The 25,767-nt window shown below is 39.6% G+C and overlaps 1 protein-coding gene across 12 annotated transcripts in view; it reads right to left on the bottom strand.

Moving 5' to 3' along the window:
* The window catches only part of MYT1L (myelin transcription factor 1 like), a 485,235-nt gene that overhangs the window by 48,669 nt on the left and 410,799 nt on the right, over window positions 1–25,767 (bottom strand). The window lies entirely within an intron of this gene.

Raw genomic sequence — 25,767 nt, 5'->3', positions numbered from 1 at the left:
CTTTTCCAAGGCTGAGCAGCAGCAGCCTGAAGCCACCTCATCACAGGCGCTGGATATAGTCAGTGTCCAAACCCATACACCCTCTGTTGAACGTTTAGAGACTGAGATAATGGCAGTATTACATCTTAGGCATCCTGTCTCCAGCTGCCTTTGCTGCTCTAAGTCTGCCACACACAACACTATCAGGTAGGCAGCGCCACTCAGATACCACTTGACCTCTTTGGACTAGAGAAAAAAAGCCTCTGAGAGGCAAGGTAGGAAACATGCAGAGAAAAAATAAAGACTGCCCTCTTGTGGCAAAACTTCAGCCTAAAAGTAACGTGGATGCAAATCCAACCACTGAGAAACAGCGAACTGGACAAAAGAGCCGTTGCTTTAATTACATGCTGCAGAATTTTGAATAGTCATAGTTAATTAGGGAAAAAAAACCCACGGTACTTTATTTTCTACATAGAGGAGACAGGTGTGAATGATCAGGAATAAATTAAAATGTTAATGAAAACAAGCAGCGGGTGTTTGAACTTCTGAAGTAGGCCTCAAAAAAGCTAAGGTGTCTTAGTTCCTTCAATTAGTCAAAAGGAAAAAAAAGGAAGAGAGGTGAAACTACTTTATGTACTACGTCATGTACAAATCAGACAAACCCTACACATTTCCTAGTTAAAATATGCTTATGTGAGCTTTCTGGAGGACGGGTGGGGTGTAACACTCAAGCTCCTGAAGCTCCTGCGTGTGTGAAGACCTGATTTAACGTAAATTACTGATCTCCCTGGGTTAAGCTTTTGCTTAATGCAGGCTTTACGTAAGTGAACTCTTGCTTCACAGCCGTTTCTGGGGAGATCTTTGTCAAATCAGGGGTCCAAGTAATTAGGAGCTCTCATACCCTTGAAGGGTATTCTTTTACCCTTGAAGGCTGAACTTTAAGATTTTATTCAGCTCATTATAACCTTCTACTCTTGTGGAGCTTCACAGGCTCCAAGCCTCAGACTCAATTAGTGTAACCCGAGGGACAAAAATTCAACCAGAGTCTCTATTAATTGTAATTTTAGATGTGCTGTTTTACCTGGTGGTGAGATCAGGTGAGGGGCACCATACATACACCAGCGTATTGCTATTTTCTTGATATTTTCCCATGTATACCTCGGTACGTTTAATATCTTGTTCAGCCACAAAATTCCTGACACATTAGGCAAGTCATTTAATTTGTATGCCCCAATGTCACACTTGAACGGAGTATTCCTTTTCCCTTCTTTCTTATACCTTTCTCTCTATATAACTGTTTCAGATTGGTGTGTTACATCGCCCAGCAGGTAATGACCCTGATCTGGATTAGGGCTGGAGACATTATTGTGATACAGAGAATAACCAAATAATAATGAAGATAATGTTATTCAGATGCAATATTCAAGTTTATTTATCTCTTCACCTAAATTCTGGGTGAGGCTGAACTTGGGTATCTCTATTAAAGTTCAGAGCAATGTTCAGATACAAATAAGTGCATAATCTGGTCTCAAATACACAGCGAATAAGTTTTTCATTCACTATATACACAGTTTGCATATTTTCCCTTTGCCCTGCACCAGATGCAGATGACTAACACACACGTCCTGGGAGGCTTAATTGTCTTATAGATTGGACATTATCAATTAAACATTAAGTAGTTAATGCATGGTTAAAATGGTGCTTTTTGAGTGCTTCAATTTAAAATATTTAGATTTTTAAAAGTGCTTTGACATCTGCAAATGGAAAATTGCTATGTAAGACCTAAGCATTAAAATTAATGTTTTATAGTGTCTTTTTTCCCCCTCTTTTTCCTTAGGTATCCGGAACACTACTAATGTCAGTTCCCATTCACATTAAGGTCAGTTACTTCATTGGGATCTGGATCAGGCCTCTCATCATGTCATACCAGAGGAGATGGAGCAAAGGACCTTTATTATCCCATCAGTAAGCAAAGCATCCCTGAACTTTGGCTCTCAGTGGACCTTTCCTTCAAGTGTATGTACAGACATTCAGGGACGTTAGAGGTAGGTTAGATTAAATTAAAAAAGACCACCCAATCTAAGGTAAGTCAGGATGCGAGGGCTGGTAGGGGACTATGGGGGAACTGGGGAAGCGAGGAGGCTGTAGGGGGAGAGACTGGTAGAACTGGGGGGGCACCAGGGTCTGTGGGGGGGATTGGAGGGGATCAGGGGAGCCTGTAGGGAGTATCAGGGGCAAGTGGTGTCCTCAGGAGAGGGATTGGGGGAAAGCAGGGTCCACAGGGGTGCTGGAGGGTTGGGGTGGGGGGGGAATGGTGTCTGAGGAAGGGAAGGTGGGAGAATCAGGGAGACAATCTGGGTCCATGGGAGGAAGTGGGGGAATGGGGAGGCTGGTATGGTTCACTAAGGGAGCTTGGGGGATCAGAGGGTCAAGCAAGGTCCACAGGGGGTTAGTGGGGTGCAGAAGGGATTTGTGGGATCAGGGGGACTAGCAGGGGTTTGGGGGGAACGGGAGGGCTATTTTTAGACCCCCTGACTCCCCCCACCCCCAGATGAACAACTCCCCCAGTGACCCAAACCCCCCACCCCCATCCTGCCCAATGTCTCCCTCCACCCTGACTTACTTCCTGAACTCCCGGCACTGGGGAATGCTGATAAAACCAACACTGGGAGCAGCTTGTGGGATGGGGGTTTGGCGGGCCTTGGGGAGGCTGGCTGGTCCATGGGGTTAAATATAGCTCAGTGTCAGGGTAGCAGGTAGGAAAAGCCCATACCCAGGGCTAGAGCCAGTGGCTGGGCTTTTCCAGCCCTGGGGCTGCTCTGGGAACTGTGCAGAAGTTCAGAGTTCAGTTAGATCAGTCTCAATGGACCTAAACTGTTAGATTACCTTGGAGGTACACTTAACTTAAACTAGGTCAGCCATTTTTAGACTGGTTTAAACTTCTTGAACTTCTGTACAGTTTGAACTTAGATTAACCTAACTAAGGATCTAAGTGTGAGGTCCCTAAGGGTGGCCATTTGTAATTCAACCTAAACTCCCACTAAGCTTCCCAAATATCTGTATGCACCCTGAGTGACCACTAGAAAGAAAAGATTTAGCAGATTCCCCCAGTAGACCCTGTTTGTAACACATATAGTTCCTTTTCTTTTCAAACAAAGAGACTTGCAGAGTTTGGAAGTCATAATTTCCACAGAAACTCTGAAAGGAGTTTCCTTCATCCTCCCACAGGGCATCTCCACCCTACCTCCCTACCTACTAGGGTAACTTGAGTCAGTTCTTTGCCAACCTCTAAACTCTTATTTCAGTTAAAGAGTGGCTTTTTTCAGAAGAATTGCAATTTATTCCCAAACAAAATCAGTCCTAATCATAACTGAAATAAGGGAGTCCACACTGGGGTACACACTATTTAAAACAATGTAAACTACCTTTTGTTAAAGCCGTGCAACTCTCTCATGCAGGCAAGGCTTTTAAAAAGAACTTTCATGTACTAATTTCTGGGCTATGCTACTTGTTTAGTTATAAATTTATATTGGCCTCAATGTGTTGTGTTATTATTTTACATCCCATATAAATTATATAGCTAGATATAAATCCTCAGTGTCATCAAAGTCACGAGCCCAGATTTTCAGAATATATGGACATGCAAATGCTTGCATATTCAATTTTCAAGCCCTGATATCAGAACATATCAATGTTTGAGCTGGTCAGCTATGCATGCATAGATTAATGCTGAAAATTGTGAGCACAGGGGTTTCCATGTGCAAATACACGAGGCAATTTTAGTGATAAACCTTTGAAAATCAAACTCAGAACAAGTGGAAAAAGGAACATACATTTTGCCATGGGTAGTTAACAAAATGAATATAATTTGACAGGTGCAGAAACTGATTTTTAGCTTTCAAAATGACTTTAGCAAAGGAGCTTTTTCATTTTTCTCAACAGCAAAGAGGTTAAGGGACTCTAAAGCCTAACAATGATCTCGGAAGGCCATCCCTGTTAACCACTTCACTACTAAATAGCATACTGGATACATCCAGCAAATGAGCTTGTCCAGTGGGGCTGAACATACCTAGAGCATCTTGATGTCCCATTCATTTAACTGGATGTTCCAAAGAAAACTGCTGCCAGAGCACATGCACGTTCCAGCAGCAGTGAAGGCAGCTAAACAACAAGCTGTGACAGCTGGATTCAGTATTGGTTTTGGACTCAGAAGAACCATGCAAAACAAACAAACAACAAACAAACAAACAAACAAAAAGTGACTAGTGCCAACTCAGCAGACTAAAAAGAATAAAATAATTTGAACATGCATTTCCAGGCTTTTCTCTAGGTCTAGGGGATTTTTTTCTTTTTAATATACATCCTCACTTGTGGGTATTTATTTAGGATCTTACACAAAAGTAAGACAGACCAGAAAGAGTTCCTCGCCCCTTCAGCTCCCACCCTGTATTAAGTCTTATGAATTAGGACAACTCCTATTTTGAAGATGAAGGTACAAAATAGAAAGGCTTCCCCCTCCCTGCAAGCTCTGAAACAATAAATTACAGAATATGTTGCCAACGTACTCACTTCACAATATTGTTTTCTCTTAGAGAGTTTGCTACAAAAAGGTAAAGGCTGATGACACAAGGAAAAATGGGAATGTCTCGCTTCTAGTCAGCTCATTTATCTGTAAAGCTCTATTCATTTATATATTAAAAAACACTCAAACAATAATCATGAAACTACTCAGATAGGCCCAGATTTAGCATCAACTGAACTACATGTGCTTAGAGTTAAGAACATACTTACAACTTTTTACAAACTAGGGTTGATAATTTTTCCCTTTATGAGTCAAACCTTATTTTTACTAGGAAAAAAAGATGTATTCTTGAGTTTCACATGAGTTGGCAGATTTGTATACTGTCTAGGCTGTAAACTTTTGGGGGCTTGGTAGCACTCTGTGGGTACTTCACAAATCAATAAATAGTTAAGAAAAAAGATAATATTATAGACCATTCTCTTTATGGAAATTCTGTTTATGACAATTCTGTTTATGGCAAAGTCCTCATCTGATGCAGTTCATTTTTGTCTTAGGAAATTCACTTCCCTGGAGCTGAAATTCACATAGGCCATATAAAAACCCTCAGCTAGCAGCCCCTTTTTAATCATTGCCAGGCTATTCTGGACTTCAACAGCTGTGTACAGCTACAAAACAGTTCATAATCCATCATCGGTATCCATCTCATCCAAGCTAAGAACTGCACCTGTCTCTATGTTTATACAGCACTCACCACAAAGCAGATCCGAACCTCATTGCAACCTTTAGTGCTACTACAAAGATAAACAAATCAACACAGGGTTTCAAAGCATATCAGAATATCTAACATCTATGTGTTACATTTTTAGGCCAGGTATAGATAAAAACTATTATGGAAAGACCCTTTTGAATTTAATGGGACTAAGCCATCTGGGGCCTTGTTGCACAATAATGTTAGGTAGTTCCTGGAATTCTTAACTCCTGGATTGGCCACACGTTAACATCTGAAACTAATTTTAAGCATGCTTCTAGGCAGCTTAAAGGTATGCCACTCCAGGGCAGGTTGTCCCTGATTCATGTTACTCAGTTTCTGTTCTATCAATTTGTGGTCACTCCGCACAGATGAGCTGCCCCCGTAGCAATTCTCCAGCGTCCCAGGATGCAGTGTCCCCTCCCCAACCCTCGTGTCCTATGTGGAGCGACTTTCCACCCCTTGAACTCTACTGCTCCAGGGGCAGTTCTGGCACCAAGCAAACCTCCCCTCCTGCCCCCAGAGGTGTGACCCTCCCACACCACAGGAACAGCCTGCAAAGCACATGCTTGCTAGCTAGGTCACAGGGCACAGATGGGTCCAGGAGTGGGGTTTTGGAGGAGGTGGGGTGAGAGAGGTACAGGATAGGAGGCTGCAGCATGTCCTCATGAGCTGAGGCTTGTTTCCCAGTTTCCCAAAAGCTCCTTACCTCACTGCTCCCACTTCCCAGCCAAAAGCATGACCAGCATCCCCCATACATCAAACTCAAATCCCAACTTATTAAAACATGAGACCTTTAATTTACTTATTCTTGATTTCTTTTAAAATTCTTTTTGTTTTTATTTCTTTTTATTTTATCCCTCCGTGACTAACTTCCTTCATCAAACCACCCATTACCCCATCCCCATTTCCTTTCCACCACCCGTATCATTACCCAGCTCCATCCCATTAACTCTCCAGCTTCCAGCTTCATTATCTCATCCCATCCCATCCACTCATAACCATCTCTCACACCTCTCCACCTACAGGATGGATAGAAGGAAGCCTGTCCTAGCTCACCAGTCCTGTAGTAACAACTCATAGCTCCTGGTCAGGTCCCTGGGCATCAGCCCTCTAGTGGCAAGTCACAGTTGTGCAGGTAGGGGACAGTCAGAGAAGGTTTTTAGTCTTATTTAGCCTTAAGGTGTGACTATTCCAAACATCTGAGCAACTTACAGTGCAATATGTAACAAGGCCCTTGATTGTACAGGACTTTTTAAGACTACATTACAAAGGCTAATAAAATTGTACCTTTCTTATAGGAGTTATTTTTGTTTTTGTTTTTTTGATCATGATGACAGTTTCTAAAATAAAGAGGTGATCTTTTTTTAAAACATATAGAATAGTCAAAAATTAGAAAAAAATTACTTTTTATTCAGTTTTTGGGACTAACATACTTGTCCTCAAAGTACTCATGTTTTGAGATATTGCCTTATTTTGATCAGTCACCAAGAGTTGGAATGAACAGGTTGGGCTGTCAAGGCAAATACAATAAAACTTTGCATTTCCATCTTTTATCTGAGGATGTGAAAGTGCTTTGCAAACATTGCTGTAACAGCATTCTTGTGATAAAAGAAGTATTACTTGAATTTTGTAGAGGAAGAAACTGGGGCATAGAGACATTAAATGATGGGCAGGTCACACAAAAAAGTCTGATGACATGCTGGGATTAGAACCAGTCAATTTTCTTTACAGACCTGAAGACTGCAACCATAAAACCATTTTCCTCTGAAACAATAAATTGCTTCATTAACAAAGTTAGGAATTTAAAGCAGCCTGGAGGTCCTACTGATACTTCTTTTGTAGTTCACTGAATGGAATTTAGAGGGGATACTTTGGCAAGGAAAGGGAGGAGAGAGAGGGAGAAAGAAAAAAGAAGGTAGACCTGTTGAGTAAAGAAATACTATTTACTGTAAGGTATAGATTTTGTGTGTTTTGGTGTCTATATGAATTTCAGTATGTATCAAAATCAGTATATTAACAGCCCTTGACATAGTAGTCTTCTATTTAACTTCCAAACCAGATAAAATAGAAATGGCAGCAGAATAAGCTTCACTCCTTTGCCCTTCCCATGCACTTCTGCACTGACCTGGAGGGAGCATTTCTGGGTTGAGAATACAGTCGTTTTCTGTGCTATTCCTTCCTTGGCTTTTTGCTAAGATTGCCAACAACACTGTTCACAACAATTGTGGTGGTCATCATCATAATGTAAATTGCCTCTTCAGGAAGAATTAGACTGAAACCTAAATTCATTTTATTTACAGCATTGAATAATGACCAGAGGTAACAACTTTTAGTCATTTCTGAACTATTTCTGAAATACAACCTGAAAGGAAAAGCTATAACTCTAAATCTTAGTATTTGAGCAGGTGTCTTGGTAGGTTATCAGTCTCAAATATAAGTATGTAACACAGAAGATAATTCTGGGTTTTTCCCTACAGAAATGTAAGAAGAAGGACTGCTCTCTGCTGTAATTCCAGTAGGTACACAGACATTTTGCCCTCTCCTCTTCCCTTTTACATTTATTTTCAGTTTTCTTACTATAGTTCACTTAAATTTGGGCTTTGGGTACTCCTTGATTCCTAAAGAGTCAGGCCTTTAGTTCTTAAACCATGTAAAACTCTCTCAGTTGGATTCCTACAAGCAGCACACCTTATCTGTGAAGCTGTTCTGTTAGGGATGGATTTATTTTCTCATCTTTTATCCCTCCCATTCCTGTTTCTGCTCTGCCATTCCTTCTACTTTTTATTTTACCCTTTTCACCTCCCCTCTTCTTTTCCTCACCTGATGTTTCTTTTCTTTCATTTCGCTTCTGACCTCTTTCCTCTTCCTTCATATACCTAGACTCTCATCTTTGTCCCCAATGTCTGTTTCTCTCTCCCGCGCCTCTGCATAGCTCCTTGCTCATTTTTCTCCTCTGCTACTCCTATAAGCACAGTGTTACTCCCTGATCCTTCTCCTTGCCTCATGCTCACTTGGTGTCCCTTCTCCATTCATCTCTCTTCTACTGTTCCTGTCACTCTTGCTTACCTCATCTAAGAGCTTTTATTTGTATTCCATCCCTTCTTTTTGCCTTCTCAGGCTCTCTTATCTCCCTGCACTATATAACTCTTCCTCCTTTCACCATTCATTTTTCTCTCTCCAGCATCCCCTCTTTCATTGTACTTGTCCCTCAACCTGTTCTCCCAGCTTATGTTATTTCATCTTCTGCCATCTCTGTTGGTGGTCCACCGCACTTAGCTGAAGTGACTCGGCCAAGCAAAGCAACCCCTGCATTAGAACAGGAAATGTTGAATCACTATGATGTCCCTGTATTGTAATTAATGTTCTTGACTATCAAGATTCACAGAGTGCGATTTTGAAAAGCACTTGGCACTCCCTCCATCAAACTCCCACAATGGGACTTTTTTGCTTCAATGGGAGTAGAGTTAGGCCAGTGCTAAGCTCATTTGAACATACGCTCTGTGGTATAAGTATCTAGATAAAGGAGAGTTGAGTGGAGCTTTATCTCCTGCTTACATATTCTAGTATCTGCAAATACACCTTCATAAGCAGATACCAATTAAATCCTAATTAATGTCACAGGACCATAAGATTAAAATAAAAAATGACTTAATGCTAAATTTTCATGCTGTTTTTGGAGGGTCCAACCAAAATAGTGAAGAGTATTCAACATATATATTAGTTTTAGGAAATGTTTTAAATATTTGTTTTCTCCTGTGAGAAAGGGCCCCTGCACTTCTTCCTTCACTGAGCGCTACAGACATGAAAGTCCTATGGCATGCAAGTCTTAATGAAGGCACGGATGCAGAATATATTCTGGGATATCTGAATTTAATACACACAAAAGAAAAAGCCCTTGGAGAAAAGTATGAGAGGCAGGCTACCTAAAATCACAGGAGATTAACAGGGAGAGGCTACCCAAAAAAGCATTTTGCTAGTGGAATCTGAGTGAACAAACAGTTGGAAAAATCCTGTCTTTGTCTTTTAGATGCTGAGGACTCTTGACATGGGAACCAGTAAAATTCCATTGATTATGGGCAAGCCATTTGTGGGACACATGCCCAAAGTGGGAAAAAAAACAATCCTGCAAAGGAGAGCAGGAGAGGTGCATGCAGGTCAGAGAAGGAAGTAAGTGTGCAGTGGAAGGCTATGCTACTAGCACTACACCGTTATTTCAGCCTCTCTAGGTGTAGTGGAAGCTATATCAGGTCTATGGAGGTGGTCTAACTTTAAAACTGAGATAATTTTAGAGACTTTTTCTGTCCCTGTCTCTGCTTCCATAAATTCTCAACAACTGAATGCTTCAAAATTGGAGGGCTGCCTGCATTTTCTTCTTCTCAAGTGAAATGTAATTCATCATATGCCTTTTCTTTGCACATATACTTTGTACTTCAGCTCCAAAGCTATAAATATTACACTCTCACTAAGCTTCTATGTTTGTGGGGGTGAAAAAGAATGGGATATATATTATTAAATTAAATTCAAGCCTCTCTCTTATAAGCTGGTTATGTTTTACAGTCTCTCTGCACTTGCACACACAGATACCTATGTGGTTTTTAAATTAACTATATTGATTCAGAATACTAGTACTAGGCATTCAGTCACCACCATGGCATGCTCATTGTGCCAGCAAACCCGGATTTTTTACCACACTAGCATCAAGTGTCCTGGTGCTCTGCCCACTGTTAGCACTGAGGTATATCCAGATATATCGAGGTTGTGTTGCTTAATAGGCTAGTAGCCAAAGACATGGCATGCTTCAAATATGAAAAAGCATGACCTGCAGAGTGCCCCACTCATAGAAGATGCCAACACTCCTTATTCTGGGAGTAGCATTGGCCAGTTGCAGATCTCCCCCACCAGAGAAGATTCACTGACATTAGGAGAGGAATAAGTCTCAATACACACAAGCTCAAAAGTTCATTTCTGAAATCCTAAGGGCCTGGTTAATGTTTAATATTTACAGTAAAGGAAATGGGGTTGTCCATACTTGAAAGCTACTATGGATTCAAGGAGGCTGGGATTTTAAATCATAATAGCACTTCCTGGATAACAGTGTATGTGCAAACACTTCTCCCCCCAAAAAGTATGTCTTGGTCTGTTTAGCTTATTCTATGTTCACAGTTAACTGAACTAATACATATCATCTTCAAACAGACACCACTAAACTTTCATGGACTTTTGCTGCCAATCAGCCATTCCATGTCAGGACTGATCCAAGCAGAAGAACCACAGGGAGATCTCTCACTTGAGAGATCTCATTTCCTGGAAGTGAAAGTGGGTCAGAGAGAAGCAATTCCATGACGATAGCAGGAGATGCAGTAGGCAGTGTTTGTGATTTCATTAGCGTATGCAACAATGTAAGATTTTTCAAAAGCGTTTAACATTGGCCTGCCTTTGCTGCCATCGATGTCAATTTTACTACTGATTTGAATGAAAGAAAAATCAGACAAATACTGAGTGCTGTAAAAATCCCATTCTAGTCTAGGTTTTGGGCAGGGGTGGGGAGCTTATTAATAAAGACTGATGTGAAAGACCTGTAACCTGCTCCTTGCCCTGCACAATCTTGAAATTATCGGCTAGCTGCAGCATAATTCTTGAACTGCTATTTCTGAATGTGCTGCTGCTATTTGCTTTACTGTCAGTTCCCTGCTCTTTTGCTCCTTTGTACTTTATAACCCTTCCCTGCAGAAACAAATATAAAAGTGAGGCTCTGAATGTGCTTGCTGAGAGCTTCCTAGGAGCTGCTGAGTACACTGTATCCAAGGGAATTTAAAGCAATCAGTATGTCCCAGGAAAGACTCACTAGTCTGAAGGACCAAACTCCTCCTAGGAGCAATTTAAAGGCAGAGGTAAAAAATATCACAACTTATATTTAATTGGTGGTGTGACCAATCCATCAAATATTTTGGAAGAGAATTGGGGAACAAAGAGTGGGAGACATAGGACTTGCTGAACTTAGCTATTTAGCATTTGTCTCTTTTGTTTACAATGGTCACTGTGTGCAAACCTCTTAACTATTTAAAATTATACGAAACAAATTGATCAAAGGAACTGTGCCAACTGCATCGAACAGAACTGGAGTGTAAAGAGAAAACAGCTACAAAAACATGTCACTTAAGAACGGCATATTCTATTTCTATTTGCAAGATGGGGCCAAAGACTCAAGCTGGAGTATGTTTGACCTTTACTTAAGTGTTCTATCTCCAATGAAACCACAGCCATAAATGAATGGGATTGTGAATGCCACTTAGTCACACTAAGAGGTTTTTTTACTAGCAGAAGGTGAACTACAAAATAATCAAGAAAATGTAATCACAATGATAGAAAATGTAGTAGGGCTGAATTGCTGCCTTTGTATATTAATACCTTTTCTTTTAGCCCACGCTTTAGCAAAGCAACTGAGAAAACCAACTAGTTTGGTTAGTCTTTACCAAAGAGTAAATTTACTCAAAGAGTAAATATTAATTTATTAATTAATAAAAATACTTAGCCTAACTAAACCTTAAAATAACTACTGGACTTTGCGTTCTATATGCACAGCAACCTCCCTGCGCTGATCTGCAACCTTGAGAGGTGCCACTGTACCACAGGGTTACAAAATTGGATAGATTTTTGATCTTTTTCCTCATATTTGTCTCTTTGATTGAAAGGATTTGTCATGTGGTCAAAGGGGCAGGTTGGCAGCTGGAAGATGAGGTCTGAGAGAAGCTCTTTAAGGCTCCCTAGATAGCAGAAGCAGCAGCAATGCTCTCTATTTCTGGGGTGAAGTGTCATTAGCAAGGGAGAGAAAAACTGCTTGTTTTCATTTTATGAAAACAAATGACCTTTTTCCTGGACTCCTACATACTACCAAGTTACAGAAGCTTATGAAGGCTTGAGCCTGATTTAAAAAATAATTAATAAAAATGTTCAGCATAAATTATATCACATTGAGAAGGGCAGGTTATTCTAGTGAAAACTATGGCGAAACAAAAGAAGACCTGTTTTTGGCCAAATATTCCAAAACATTATTGAGACATTTGGAAACTGATGTTCAGAGAGGTTGAACCCCATAACTCCCTTTGACTTTAATAAGTCCTCAGCATGTACAGAAATACTGAGCCCCCACACATTTTCAGTGAATATAATGGGACCCCCCCCACATTCATTCACCAAGTCTGGGTAATAATGTCAGCGTCCTGGAATGTGTATGAATAGCACTTTGAAAACATATAGTGTTAGTTTTGCTGTGTAATTCACTGCACTGACTGCCTTTTCCTTGAGGTAAACTGGGGCAAAAACCTTTAATTCCATGTTCTGCTAAAAGCAAGGATAGTTTTCAGAAACAGCTTTGTAGAGTAGTAGGAATGGCAAAGGTTATAACTAGGGATAAATGGCTGTGAGACAGAATATGTATGATATAGAAAACATCTTTCTATACTCTAGACATTATACTATGTTGGGAAAGGAGACAAAAGAGGAAACACTGACATGTTAACATACCTTCATGTCACAGAGCACTTGTCACTGTAGAAGGAAAAAAGAGCTGACAAAGAGACTGTAACAATTTTGCCTTATGTATTGTTTGCAAAAGCTGTTGTTTTTCTGATGTTTTTAAAAATGCGTTTTATTTTAAAAAATCATTTGGTGTTTTCCTATGATTGTAATAAATTGCTCTCCAATAACTATTCACTAGCCTGAATTCAAAGTGAATGATTACATTAACGTACAAGGTGTTTTTCTCTTTCCAGATCAGCTAATATTAACCTTAACATTCTGTTTTACTTACCATTCCAATTCACATTCTGTATTTGTTTAAAAATCACTGTTTTAGCTATTTCAGATATTCCTAACTTAATAGAATTCAGGTTAATTGGAAGATATGAACACAGCTGAAAATATGGTTTTTAAATTCAAAGAAATATTTTTTCTGTTTCAACTACCATGAAGGATGAAAGCTTTACATATGATACAGTGTTGGGTGGGGAAAGAACCCCTTATTAATACATAAGTATATAAGGGATGTGCATCAGGATCTGGGAGAACACCTGTTCACCAGAGTGTCCAAAGGGATGACAACAAGGTCCAATGGTCACAAACTCCTACAAGACCGTTTTAGGTTGGACATTAGGAAAAACTTCTTTACTGTCCAACTCCCCATAAGTAGTGTAAGCACCTGCTCTGGACACTTTTAAGAAACATTTGGATGCTTATCTTGCTGGAATCCTTTGACCCCAGCTGACTTCCTGTCCCATGGGCAAGGGGCTGGACCTGATGATCTTATGAGGTCCTTTCCAGCCCTAACGTCTATGAAATCTATGAAAAAAAATTAGTCTTCTGTTCACCATATACACCCTGAGGGGCCTTAGCTGAAGTCCAGTTTGTGTATTCATAGTCAGAGAAAATGTCAAGGTCAAGGTCTGTATGGTACATGGTTACGGGAGAGGGTATAGGCAGGAAGCAGTACACTGAATTCCAACTGCTTTGAATAAATGGTCCATCTTTACATGGTCCATTTCTGTGGGTTATGCCTCCAGGACATAAATGAATCCAAAAGAATCATCATTAGAAAATATCAGACCTCTATATTATTACAAAAAATCAATTTGTGAATACAAGTTGTTTCCATTAAAAAAAAAAAACTGGGCTAAATAAGTTATTTGCAATATCCACTTTACTCCTATATGACAAGTATTTTCATTAATGTGAATAGATTTTAAAAAGTAAAGGTTTTTTTCCAATGGTAATAACACTGTCACTATCATAAAACAAAAGCTTTTTACTTTAAGGTAATATACAATTGGTTTGTTATAAATAACTCCAAATGGTATGTTTAGAAATGAATATTTAAGACAAATCAGTTTGGTTTGTGGTACATTAACATTTATGAGAATTTTAACAGAAGTTGCAGTAATGGACCTGAAACTTATTAATTTCGTGGTCTAAACTGGGAACAATCCCACTGGAGTCAATAAAGTTAACTCTTTGTAAAATTAGTGAAATGGACTAAGAATCTAGCTCAGTAAAGTTAAAAAAAATAACTCTATTGAAATTATTCAGGAAAGATGATTTAAAATTATAACTCTTTTATACATGTAAGTTGTACTCACTTGTTGGGCACAAGGTTTGACACATTAAATAGAGGGCAGGCAAATTATTTGCTTAAATTACAGATACTAGTAATCTAATTTTACCTTATAAAACAGCAGGTAATACTGTTTTATTAAAGAAGTCCTTTTATTCCCTAAAACATCTACTGCTTCTCCCAGATCCTAGCTATAACAATGCTATTTTCCTTTGTAGATAAAAAACTATCATGTAAAATGGCTTTTGTCAAGATTACTCTCTGCAAATACTGCTCTTGAATATCTACACTCAGTTCATATGAGCTGAAGGAACAGAACCTGGCCCCATGATATAATCTTTTTTCCAGAAAAAATAAGACAACAGTCCCAGCAGTTTGTTTAGAAGATAAATCCATAAGTGATTTTAATACTTATTGCATTTATTTTCATTCATTACATCATTTTCATTCCATTTTTAATTCTTTTCATAATTTGTTCATGACTTTTTCACAAAAAGAAAAAAAAAAGATCATAGAACAATTCTGTGCCCACAAACCAGGAAGTTTTAATTTAAGATTGAAAACTGATCTGGATCTGGCAGTATATTTATGGATACTCAGAAGTTCAAGTGCCACATTTTGGTTTAGGTTTATTTCTCCTAATGGGTAACCTAGTTGCTTGAATGCAATTTCCAATTCTTAGTTAAAAAAAGAGTAATGAGCAGGTTTTTAATGCTCGAGATCTAATATCAACTTAAGATAATGTGTTCAGATTTCTACTAAAATTTAGATTTTGAAATAAATATAGAAAAATCAGGGGGATTTAAATCTGCAACATCCTCAGTTCAACAGCCAATAGGACTTTATTGACACTCCACTTATTTTTTTAGGTGGTATCAGTTTTATTAAGAGAAATATAAGATAGTGAGACAGGTAAAGTGAGGTTTGCGATTTCTAATATTTATCCTCTTTTAAAAATGATCTCTGTGTGAATTAGTGCTACAGAATGTTTCAAAACAGCCTGCCCTACAGAATTGAGTTCACCCTGTATCCAAAAAATTGGGCATAGGAAGGGATGGAAGTCTCCCTATTTCACACCCCTATAGTAGAAGGGCTTTTTAGAATCTAATTGCTTATTTCTGAAAACAATATTTCTGAACTGCTTGTAAACTCGTACAGAATTCCTGAGACTGCAGACAACTGAAATAATAGATCAGCGAGATGTCAACTCCCCTCCTTCATCTCAATGTGGTAATAACTAAATACTGAGGCTGACTTTTTAAATGTCAGTACTCTTGATCAATGGTCAGCAATCTTTTAAGGCTGTGGATTAGATTGGCTCAGTATAGGTCAGAGGTAGGGCCATGATGGCCAGTCACTAAGACACAGCTGCCATCGCTACTTTTCTCTGCCACTGGCATAGGGAAAACACCCACCCTTGCCATATTTCTCTGTGCCAGCATGGGGAAAGTATCTGTTGCTGCCACTTTCCCTCCTGCTGCTATTGCTTCTCTCTGAACCTCACAGGGAAAGCTCCACTGTCCAATGTCACCAAACCCTCATGTCCTTTGGCTGTGTCTGTCCTGCAGGCTATAGGGTGACAACCCCCGCTCTTGACCATCATTACTGGTAACTTTAGCAGATACATGCAGGTAATATATACATATGTACATACACACACACACACGCACACACACATAATATACTTGGATCTAATGTACTGAGATTGTAAACTTTGGAAAGGCAGGAACTTTTTTTCGCCACATATTTATATGCCAGCAATACAGCAGTCTCAGCCTATGAGCAAGGCTCCTATGTAGTACTGTAATGCAAACAAATAATGATAGTAGCCTGGTTAGCCTACAATCCTGCATTGCTTCTGTTTCCCACCCAGATTCATAAATGTCTAACTCCCCTACACAGCAGACAAGCATTCTACCTTCCTTGCTAAAATTTTTCTGATGCAATTATATATTATTATATAATACCAAGGGCATCTACATGTGCACTTCACTGCTGAGTTGACTAATTAGCTCCTCAGTAAAGTGCCATAGTTTATATATATGCTGGTATTAGGGCACAGTAAATTAATTAACTTGGCTGCAGGATAGTACTGTCTGGGATAGTAATATCCTACAGCAGAGTAATTTATTGCTACTCTGCATGTGTAGATGGTGACGGGCTGGCTGGGACATGAGGGTGCTAAAGTATGGAGGCTGCCTGCTGCCTAGCTTCACATTTTAGCACCCCTGGGCCCTAGCCAGCTCCTCTGCCACCTAATGCTGCCACTTGGGGTCCAGGGCTGCTTTGCCCTGACTCAAGGTGCTGTGGTCCTAGGTGCATGCATAGATGCTGCACCTGTGAGTGGCTGACTCCAGCGTGACCTGTGTCAGAGTTTATCTTGTCACCTTAATGGCATGTGTCGATGCACCTACTAAGGATTAATAATATGGAAAAGTATACAATAAAATGACTAGTAAAATAATAACATGATTAATGTCTCAGGGATTTTATTTTCATAATGGGTTATTTAAGAAAAAAAAAAGTCCCTTGTATCTTAAATTTAAATGGTGTTGCCATGGGACTTCACGTATGCTGAATTTCCCCTATGGGCTTTGTTTACAAAATTATAACCACCTCACAAGAGCATTCATAGGCATTTGGGTGTGGCACAATCAGTTACGATCACACTGCAGAAGTGAGATGCTCCAAATAAAACTTGTAAAAAAATAAAGAAACACAATGTTGAATAGAACTGGAGGAAAAAAGTGATGTGGATGACAAGCCATAGCTCTTTTATAAAAGTCAATGACTATACAAAGCAAATTTCTGCAACATATTTGTTGAAAATAAATAAGAATGAATTTGCACACAGAAACTGGGGATGAGTACAAAGTAAGCATAGCCAGTAGGTGTATCTACACATTCATTAATGAACTTTTCCTAATACACATTAAATTTAGTACCTCTGGGTGCCTATACATGAGTGTGGAGACTGCTTCATGCGCTATAAATACAGCACGTTGGAGCAGACTCATTTAATTGAGTCTCCTGGAGTGTGGGATTTGCTGCACTTTAGAAGCCTCCTGTGTCTCATGTATCAGTGTCCTTGTGCTTAAAAATGGTGGCGGGGGCACTTGAACTAAACCTCGTTGAATAAACTTTAGTTCAAACACCCTCACCACCATTTTTAAGTGCAGGAACACTGATACACGAGATGTTGCATCGCTTTAATTAGAGCATCTCTCAGAGCACCTCCTCACCCCTGGAGCACATATAAAAGTGCCCTCTAATGTGAGGTACTAAATAATTGCACATTAGGCTGCCCTACTGAATAGTAGCAAAAACGCACACTTTTTTAGTTATGCTTAATGTGCAATAGCCTATTTTTACTGTGCATTAGCAGATTAGCAAGATTTTTGATGTGATGCTTTAATAAGCAGTAAAATAGGCTACTGTGCATTAAAGCACATGTGTAGACATGCCCAGTGAGCACAAAAAATTGATGGACAAGGTCCATAAAAAACTCAAGCCTGCTTCACATAATGGATACAAAATGAATCCAAGTGATAAAACTTATAAACTCATATTTTTTGCAGAAGGAGAGATACCATTAAACAGATTTTTAAATAGCGAAAGAGGAAATTAAACGTGTTAAAGGGGGAAAGTAGCCTACAATGGCAGATGAGCACATGTGTGTGGGAATTCCACTTTTTGGGATAGAAAAAGTATTTTTAAGGATGAGGATAATGAGACATTTGAGAGGTATGTTTTAAGAGTATAAAACATTTATTGATAGAAATATTACTGTGTTTCCAAACATTTCTTTAACACCCAAAGTACCTCTAGCACTGAGGTACAAATTAAAAAGGTGAACATGCCCAGATGGAAATTTAAATGTTACTGTACAAATACTGAGTTAACTGTACAGCCATTAAATAACTTAAGGACAGATATACACCAAAAAAAAATGTAAAGAAGACAATCAAACATGAATGCAAACCTGATATAATAGCTGAGGACATTTCGACATATCATCAGGTGATATACATTAGTGAAACCCTATTGAAGTCAATGGAGCTACATGGAAGTATATCAACTGAGAAAGTAGACAACCATATCTAGGATTTCAGTACACAGGAGTAGGTATAGTTTGGGTATAAGTTAAGTATTCTGACAGTTCTGACCAAATATGGAAAGTGCAAAACACTGCACTTTCAAGTCTCCTTTTGGTTAAGGCAAATTTAAGCAGTTTCCTTTGGGGATTGCCTCAGCACTCGGGATAAACCACGGCATCATATACCAGATCTCTGAGAAGCTGGATGGCATGGAAAGAATTATGATCTCCTGAACTGTGGTAAAATGAACAATTTCACAATGAGAGATTGCATAATACCTGTATTGTGTCAAAGACCCTTGAATTGAACAAAAGTAAATGTCTGATTGAATGAGATTAATTATGTAGGATACATTCAGTGGCAAAGAAATATGACCAAAACCAAGGAAGGCAGAGGCAACTGTATGAATGGAACGAGTCCAAGACAAGAAGGCCTTAAAGAGATTCATGGACATGTTAACATATCTAAGCACACTCATTGCTAATTCATCATAATTAAATGCTCCCCTCAGAATGCAGCTTGGGGACTGCTTGAATTGAAATGGAATGACTGACAAGAGAAAAGATTTTGGAAATTAATTTAAGTTGTCAAGCATCAGTACTGAACCATTTTCAGATTAAGAAAGAGCCTAAGATAAGAAACAATGATATTTTTTTTCCAAAAAGCACCTAAGTGATTTAGTTGCCTAAATCCCAGTGAAGGTCCATTGGATTTAGGATCCTAATCACCTAATTTACAATAGGATATGGGACATAGATTCAAATCACTGAGGAGTCTTTGAAATTTTTACAATGAGCTGATGTTAGCTCATAAGGAATTAAGGCTGTGCTTCTGCAAGATGAAGGTTAAATGGCACATGCTTCAGAAACAGTAAATAAAACACAAACACCAGAAAAGGGAATGCTGGCAAAAGACATTGGTTGTAAATGGTTTCACAAATATTGTTACGTGCAAAAAGTAAGTCAAAGTAGAAACATACCATGAATAGTTGGAACAGTAGAAGTGCCATTGTGCAAAGCAGAGCCCAGACTTCAGAAAATTATAACAGAATTGAAAAGTTACTGATTAAGGCCCTTTCCTGAAAGGTAGTTCATGCAGGCATTACCTGTGCCTGCGTGGAACACTGTGCAACATAAGAAGATGCAGAAGAAATGCAAGGTCTTAGTAAGAAGCTTTTGATAGCATACATGCTTTTAAGATTGTGCTTAGACAGTGAAAACAAGGGGAAACATGTAAACAGAACTGAAGTTTTACCTGTTTCTAACACAAAATTTAACAAACTCAAGCAAGAAATATGAAATGGCCCAACCTTACAAGAGCTTCAGCAAAGTATTCTAGACAGAAAGCTAACAGAAAAAGCCCAGACACCTCCAAGTATAAAACTTATTAAGACTATAAGGATGAAATTGCTGCATATAATGGGATTCCGTACAAAGAACATTGTCATAACACCACAAAACATGAGGTTGGAAATGCTAGGTATAACCTACAGTGCCCATTTGAGTATTGAGAAGTTCAGGAACAGAGCCCAAGGTGTTCTGTTCTGGCCAGGCATGCATGCTGCCATCAAAGATAAGGTATCCAAGTGGAAATCTGCAATAAATACAGGAGACAGAATGCAAAAAAACCCACTGAAACCAAATGAGACTCCTAATTGCACATGGCCCAAGGATCTATTTAAATGAAATGGAAGATTATTTCTTATTGATGGATTTCATTTAGGGTCTGTATTTTTTTTATTTTTTTGGAATTATGCTGTTACATGACACATAAAGTAGCAATTTAATAATCCATTGTAAACTGGAGTTTTTTTCACCATGGGATTCCATAGGAGCTAAAAACAGATAACATCCCACAATTTATAAATGCTTCATTTCAGCAATTTTTTGGAACATCAGTTTAAATATAGCATATCAAGTCCTTACAATTGACTTTATGAACAGTAAAGTCAATACAAATATCAAAGGGACTTGATAAAAATAAAAAATCTTGACATTAAAGGGATTAGTGCTGCACATTTTTAGACTATTGCCATAGTTCTTTACTAGGTTTAACAATTCAGGAACTCACAAGGACAAAAATACAAGTGCCAACTTCTAATAAGCTTACTGAATCAAAAACAACATAGCCTAAAGAGATATATAGCAGGGAACTAAAAAAGAAGAAATGCTATAACCAAAATGGCTAACAATTACCCTTATTGCAAGAGAGAGAAAAACATTAGATTCTTAAGAGAAAAATGGGTGGCAGACAGCCAACACAAGAGTTATATTATCTTCAGCGGGGTCATAAGTGACCCCACTAAGGGCCAGTCTCACAGAGTCCCTAGAAGATGGGCATAAGAAAAAATATAGAAGAGAAAACACCATAAAGTGAGACACTGGTGCTCTATTTCCTGTGAATAACCAGCATGCTGGTGACCATGACCCTGTGCTGACAAGGTTAATCAATGCATGTTCAGTCCGGAAATGGCAATAAAAATACCAGGAGGGTGGCAACTGTAGGCTCTAGGTGAAAAGTCAGTGCAGAGGGAACTGACTTTAGAAGAAGAAAAAAAACATGCAATCATAAAGTTTTAAAAATGGCAGTTATTGAGCAAAGTCCAGACTACCTCCCCCCCAAAAAATATGTTTATGAGATATCCATTTGTGTATTCTAATAATTGGGTCTACTATGCTGTGGCTGTTCATTTTAGCTGATATCATATTCTTTTATTTGCACTTGATTTTTTTTTAAAAGGGAAGGAATATCAATAGACCCTAAAGTCAGCATATGTGTATGCATATGTCACACAATAGATGTGCATATGTTATGCGGCAGCGAGAGACATAATCTTTTGTAACCCTAGCCCAGCTCAGATGCCTAAACCATAAATACTAATTCTTCCCCTACTATTGCACGGCATGTTTTTATCATAGTAATGGCACAGCAAGTTTCTGCCCCTTGAATGTAAAATAACAAGACTTTGCAAATGAAAAAGCAGGACAATTCTAGGTAAGGAGGAAGGCAGCTCAGAAAATTATTTTTTTTGCTGCTAGGCAAGTATGGATCTTGAAAGAGAATTCAAATTAAGTGCCAGGGCTGTGTCCAGACGAGCACAGCCTTGTGGTATGTGGCACTGCAAATACGTCTGCGGTAGCACATGCTGCACATTCAGATGTTCTCTGCACTGCAAAGGAATGCTGCCCGTGTGCCCTACTCCACTTTTCTCCCCCTGATACCCAGGGGTCAAAAATACCCACAGAAAAAAAAAGCAGAGCAGTCTACATATGGGCAGCGTGTGCCGCTCAAAAGCAGAAATGGGTCACCTGGAGCCATGTTGTGGCTGCTGGCCAGGCTCTGCACAGCAGAATCACTGCTGCTGCAGCCCTGGGAGGCTCCCACGAGCCCAGGTAAGGCTGCTGGGGCCAGCCCAGTGTACTTGTCGTGCACCAAAGCATGCGTGGTACGGGCATTCCCTGGGGACAAGTAGTGGCGGTGCAACATGTGCCACTGCTACTTGTCCCCAGGGAACCAAACATCTATGCTTATGTGGACACAGCCAAAGAGTTCAGAATAACACTGTGTAGGGAGGCAGAAAGAGAAACTTCCCAACAGGTGACAGCCTATGTTGGAGAGGCTGTGCATGTTCACTTCTCGGCCTCTTGAAGGCTCAGATCAAGTATAGTACAGGTAGCCAGCTGTCAATGGTATAAGTCAGTGGTTTTCAAGCTGTGGTCCACAGACCCCTGGGGATCCACAGGTCATGTCTACGGGATCCCTGAAAGATGACTAAGATCAAACAAAAGTATGAGAATACCCACACTTACAATTCAAAGAAGTCTGCGCCTCCATTCAAAATTTCCAAAGGGACCTGCATCAGCATTCAATTATTTTTAGAAGACCACAAATGAAAGAAAGCTGAAAACCACAGGTATAGGGAGTCCCTTCATGTGCTCACTTAGTTGGGCTCACAGAAAATGAGATATTATCTTGAAGTACCAACATAACTTGGCCCAAAAGCAAGGAAACTGTCTGTTGTAAGGGATACATAGGTAATCTAACTGTCTAAATTGCAAGATAATGTAACTTCCCCCCTGCAGCATATCTGGCCAACTCTGTGTGCTAGGCTGAATGGGGACTGGGCTCATTCCTGTGCCATTTACAGCACTGAATGTCCTTAGCAGTAGACTGACAAAGACACATACACACTCCTACAGACAACTGGGACAAGCCCATGCATGGACTAGTCAAGCAGGGAAGACCTTTTTCTGCTCCCTTTCTGTCTCAGGGACAGCTAGTTACAATATGGCCTTAAAATACATATTTGTAAAGAAGCATATTTGCAAATTTTAAGTCTTTGGCTTACTACTGAATTTGGACTTAACCTTTTTTTGAAGTCTTCAAATAAGGGACAGTGTTAGAAAGCCAATTCTGGAAGTATGTGTTCCCTGCCAAATCCTGCTGCCTTCATTTGGTTCTAATTCATACACTTCCAACTGAAGCAATGTAGCCAGGGAAATAGAAAGCATTGGGAGTTTGGTGTGAGGATTTAGCCTAAAATTTTCAAATATCTTTTGATTAGCATGAACAATTATAAAGAGTAAATTCCACCATATTTACTGCTTGTTTTTCAGCTGTACCATTTTGTCCTGTAAGGTCCTTGGAATGTCCTAGACACTACCAGTCCTGGCTAGCACCTCTGTATAGCTATTTTTCAGGCTCTTAAAATATGTATATATTTTTGCCTCCTGCCAACAGTAGCAATGAACAGGAGACCTGTGCCTAACAGCTTCTCCTTCCTTCCTCGCTGGGCACTAGGATGGTTGTTAGAACTCCTGGGTGCTTATACATGTGCTCTGGGGTGGAGGGAGGGGTGTTTTAATTAGAGCAGTTCCCAACAGCTCTCTAATTAAACACCCCTCCCCCCACCCCAGAGCACATGTATACTCCCAAGAGTTGCTCTAATTAAAACGCCACATGTATTTAGTATCTCATGTATTTAGTATCCTGCATTTCAAAATGATGAAGGGGCACTTTAACTAAAGCTCATCAAATGAGCTGTACTTAAAGCTCCCCTGCCACCATTTTGAAGTCTGCTCCAACACTTTCTAATCAGAATGTGTTGGAGCACATGTAGAGGCATCCCCTGATAGCAGGGCAGCAGGAAGGAAAGAGATGAGCTGGAGAATGTTCAATTTTCCCTGCATGACAGCAGTCCTAATCTTACAGCTAACCTAACCTAAGTAATTGGAGAGTGGGTTAAATGCAAGCCTTAGCTAACATAACCAGTACTGAGGCAAAGATCATGAAACATCAACTCCATTGAGCTGGCCACTGTGTGGATGACTGACACTCATCTCCTGAAGCAAGTCCTCTTCTCTCAACTTAGTTATGGTATGAGGACCCATGGAGGACAGAGGAAGTGCTACAAGGACACCCTGAAAGCATACCTTAAGAGAGTGGCATCAACCCTACCGATTGGGAAATGCTGGCTGGTAACAGGCCTCAATGGAGCTGCACCATGTATCAAGCTACAGCTGACTTCAAAGACAACTATCTTACGCAGGAAGCCAAGAAATGGCAGAGGAAGAAGGAAAGTACACACCATCCTGGCCAACAGTTGTGTCTCCTACAAGGCACCGCTTTATCATGTCTGTGGGAAAACGTGCAGAGCATGGATTGTACTCCTCAGCCACCTTAAAACTCAGCTGTAATCCCACCCCACAACAGACATCATCCTCATATTGAGGGATAGTCAATGAAATGAAGGCTTATTTCTTCCTCTATCTTAGGACTAAGGGGGCAGGGGGAGGGGGGCACAGATACAGGGAAAAAACAGGGAAAAGGGGAATGAGAAGTACCAATAAAGACTGACCAAGGATACAGAAGTTAGAGTCGGAAGTGACATAAGATGGAAAAGGGAGCAAGGAAAACCTAGCTTCAGAGTAGTTAAATAGCCATATTTGGTCCTAAGCCTGTCCCCTATATCAAGGTAGAGAAGAAAAGCAGAGCCCTAAGGCTCCAGTGTAGAAAGCAGAAAGAGACTGCCTCCCTTCCTTAAAGTTAACAAAGGGACAGGCCACTTGGCATCCCTTACAGAAAACAACTGAAGATTGGGAATTTTGCTGGGGGACCTCAGTGTCTGGGGTCCAAATGATTTTGGAAGCTTATGGAAGATTCTCGTGATTGTCCAACCTCTGGGAGGTTGGCATAATTTAATATTGGCACTACCAGGAATCTCTGGCAGAGAACTGACTCTAGGGAAATTATATTAAATGTAGGTTATCTGCCTTATTGTAAGTCTGACTCTCAGCAGAGACAGGATCTGGCCATGTAAAAGAACCTTATAAAAAGAATGACAGAATTCAACTCCAAGCAGTCATTTTTTTGAGCGCACAGATGTACAATGGCTGTAGCTGGCAGGGCACTGAAGGAAAAAGGATAGTGTTTAGCCTGCATGATTTTGGCTTGGCTTAGTTAACTGAATATTTACATTGTTGCTTTTTAATATTGAATCATCTAATTTTTAATTGAAGATCTGTTATATTATGTTATAATGTTTTGGGCAATTTTTCTTTACTTAGTAAAATGATTTATTACCAAACAATGAGACTCAGCGTGGCTGTTAGGAAACTACATTCCTACAGTAAACTAGAAGGCGAGGTAAAGAGTCTATTGGCAATTGAACCTTTTCAATATTCATCTTAAACTATATAAGTGTGTGTTACTAGACTGATAATTGCTCTCCCACCAAAGGGAGACTTGCTGCTTGATCCAGCATCCCTTTACTTTTGAAGAAAAAAGTTGTCTTTCAACACCATTACAGCCTGAAACATAACACTGAAAAGGCTTGGATTCAGGCCAGAAGTCAATTTCTTCAGAGACACTCTTAAAAGTACTGAAGTCTTCTTTGCTGGCGCCAGTAACTAGAAACGAAAAGCTAAAGAAATCCCCTCAGTAGTGAAGATTACTGACCAAATCGTGTAACTGCATTGGCCTGTATCTGAACTATGTATACAGAGTTTCATGTTTATGCTCTCGCTGTATGTCAGGCTGGAGTACTGTATAATCCTACCTGTGTCTATCAAAATGAAATTACAGAATAGAAGGTGTTGATATCAGCATCTAATTTGGCCAAGTCTAAAATTGCTTCATGCCTGGGAAAGCTTCTTCCATCCACTTGCTGCTGCGAAATTTGACCTAAATTATTTCTAGGGTCCCATCACTGTAGTTCTGAGAAACAAAATCCATTATGATATGTATGATAAATAATAAAAACAGACTCTGCTCTGGTTATGAAAAAGTTAAGAAGCTTATACTATAATCAACC

Source organism: Crocodylus porosus, unplaced genomic scaffold (assembly GCF_001723895.1).
Source record: "Crocodylus porosus isolate Cpor-Errol unplaced genomic scaffold, CroPor_comp1, whole genome shotgun sequence".
Taxonomy (NCBI): Eukaryota; Metazoa; Chordata; order Crocodylia; family Crocodylidae; genus Crocodylus; species Crocodylus porosus.
This window is presented reverse-complemented; position numbering and strand designations above follow the sequence as displayed.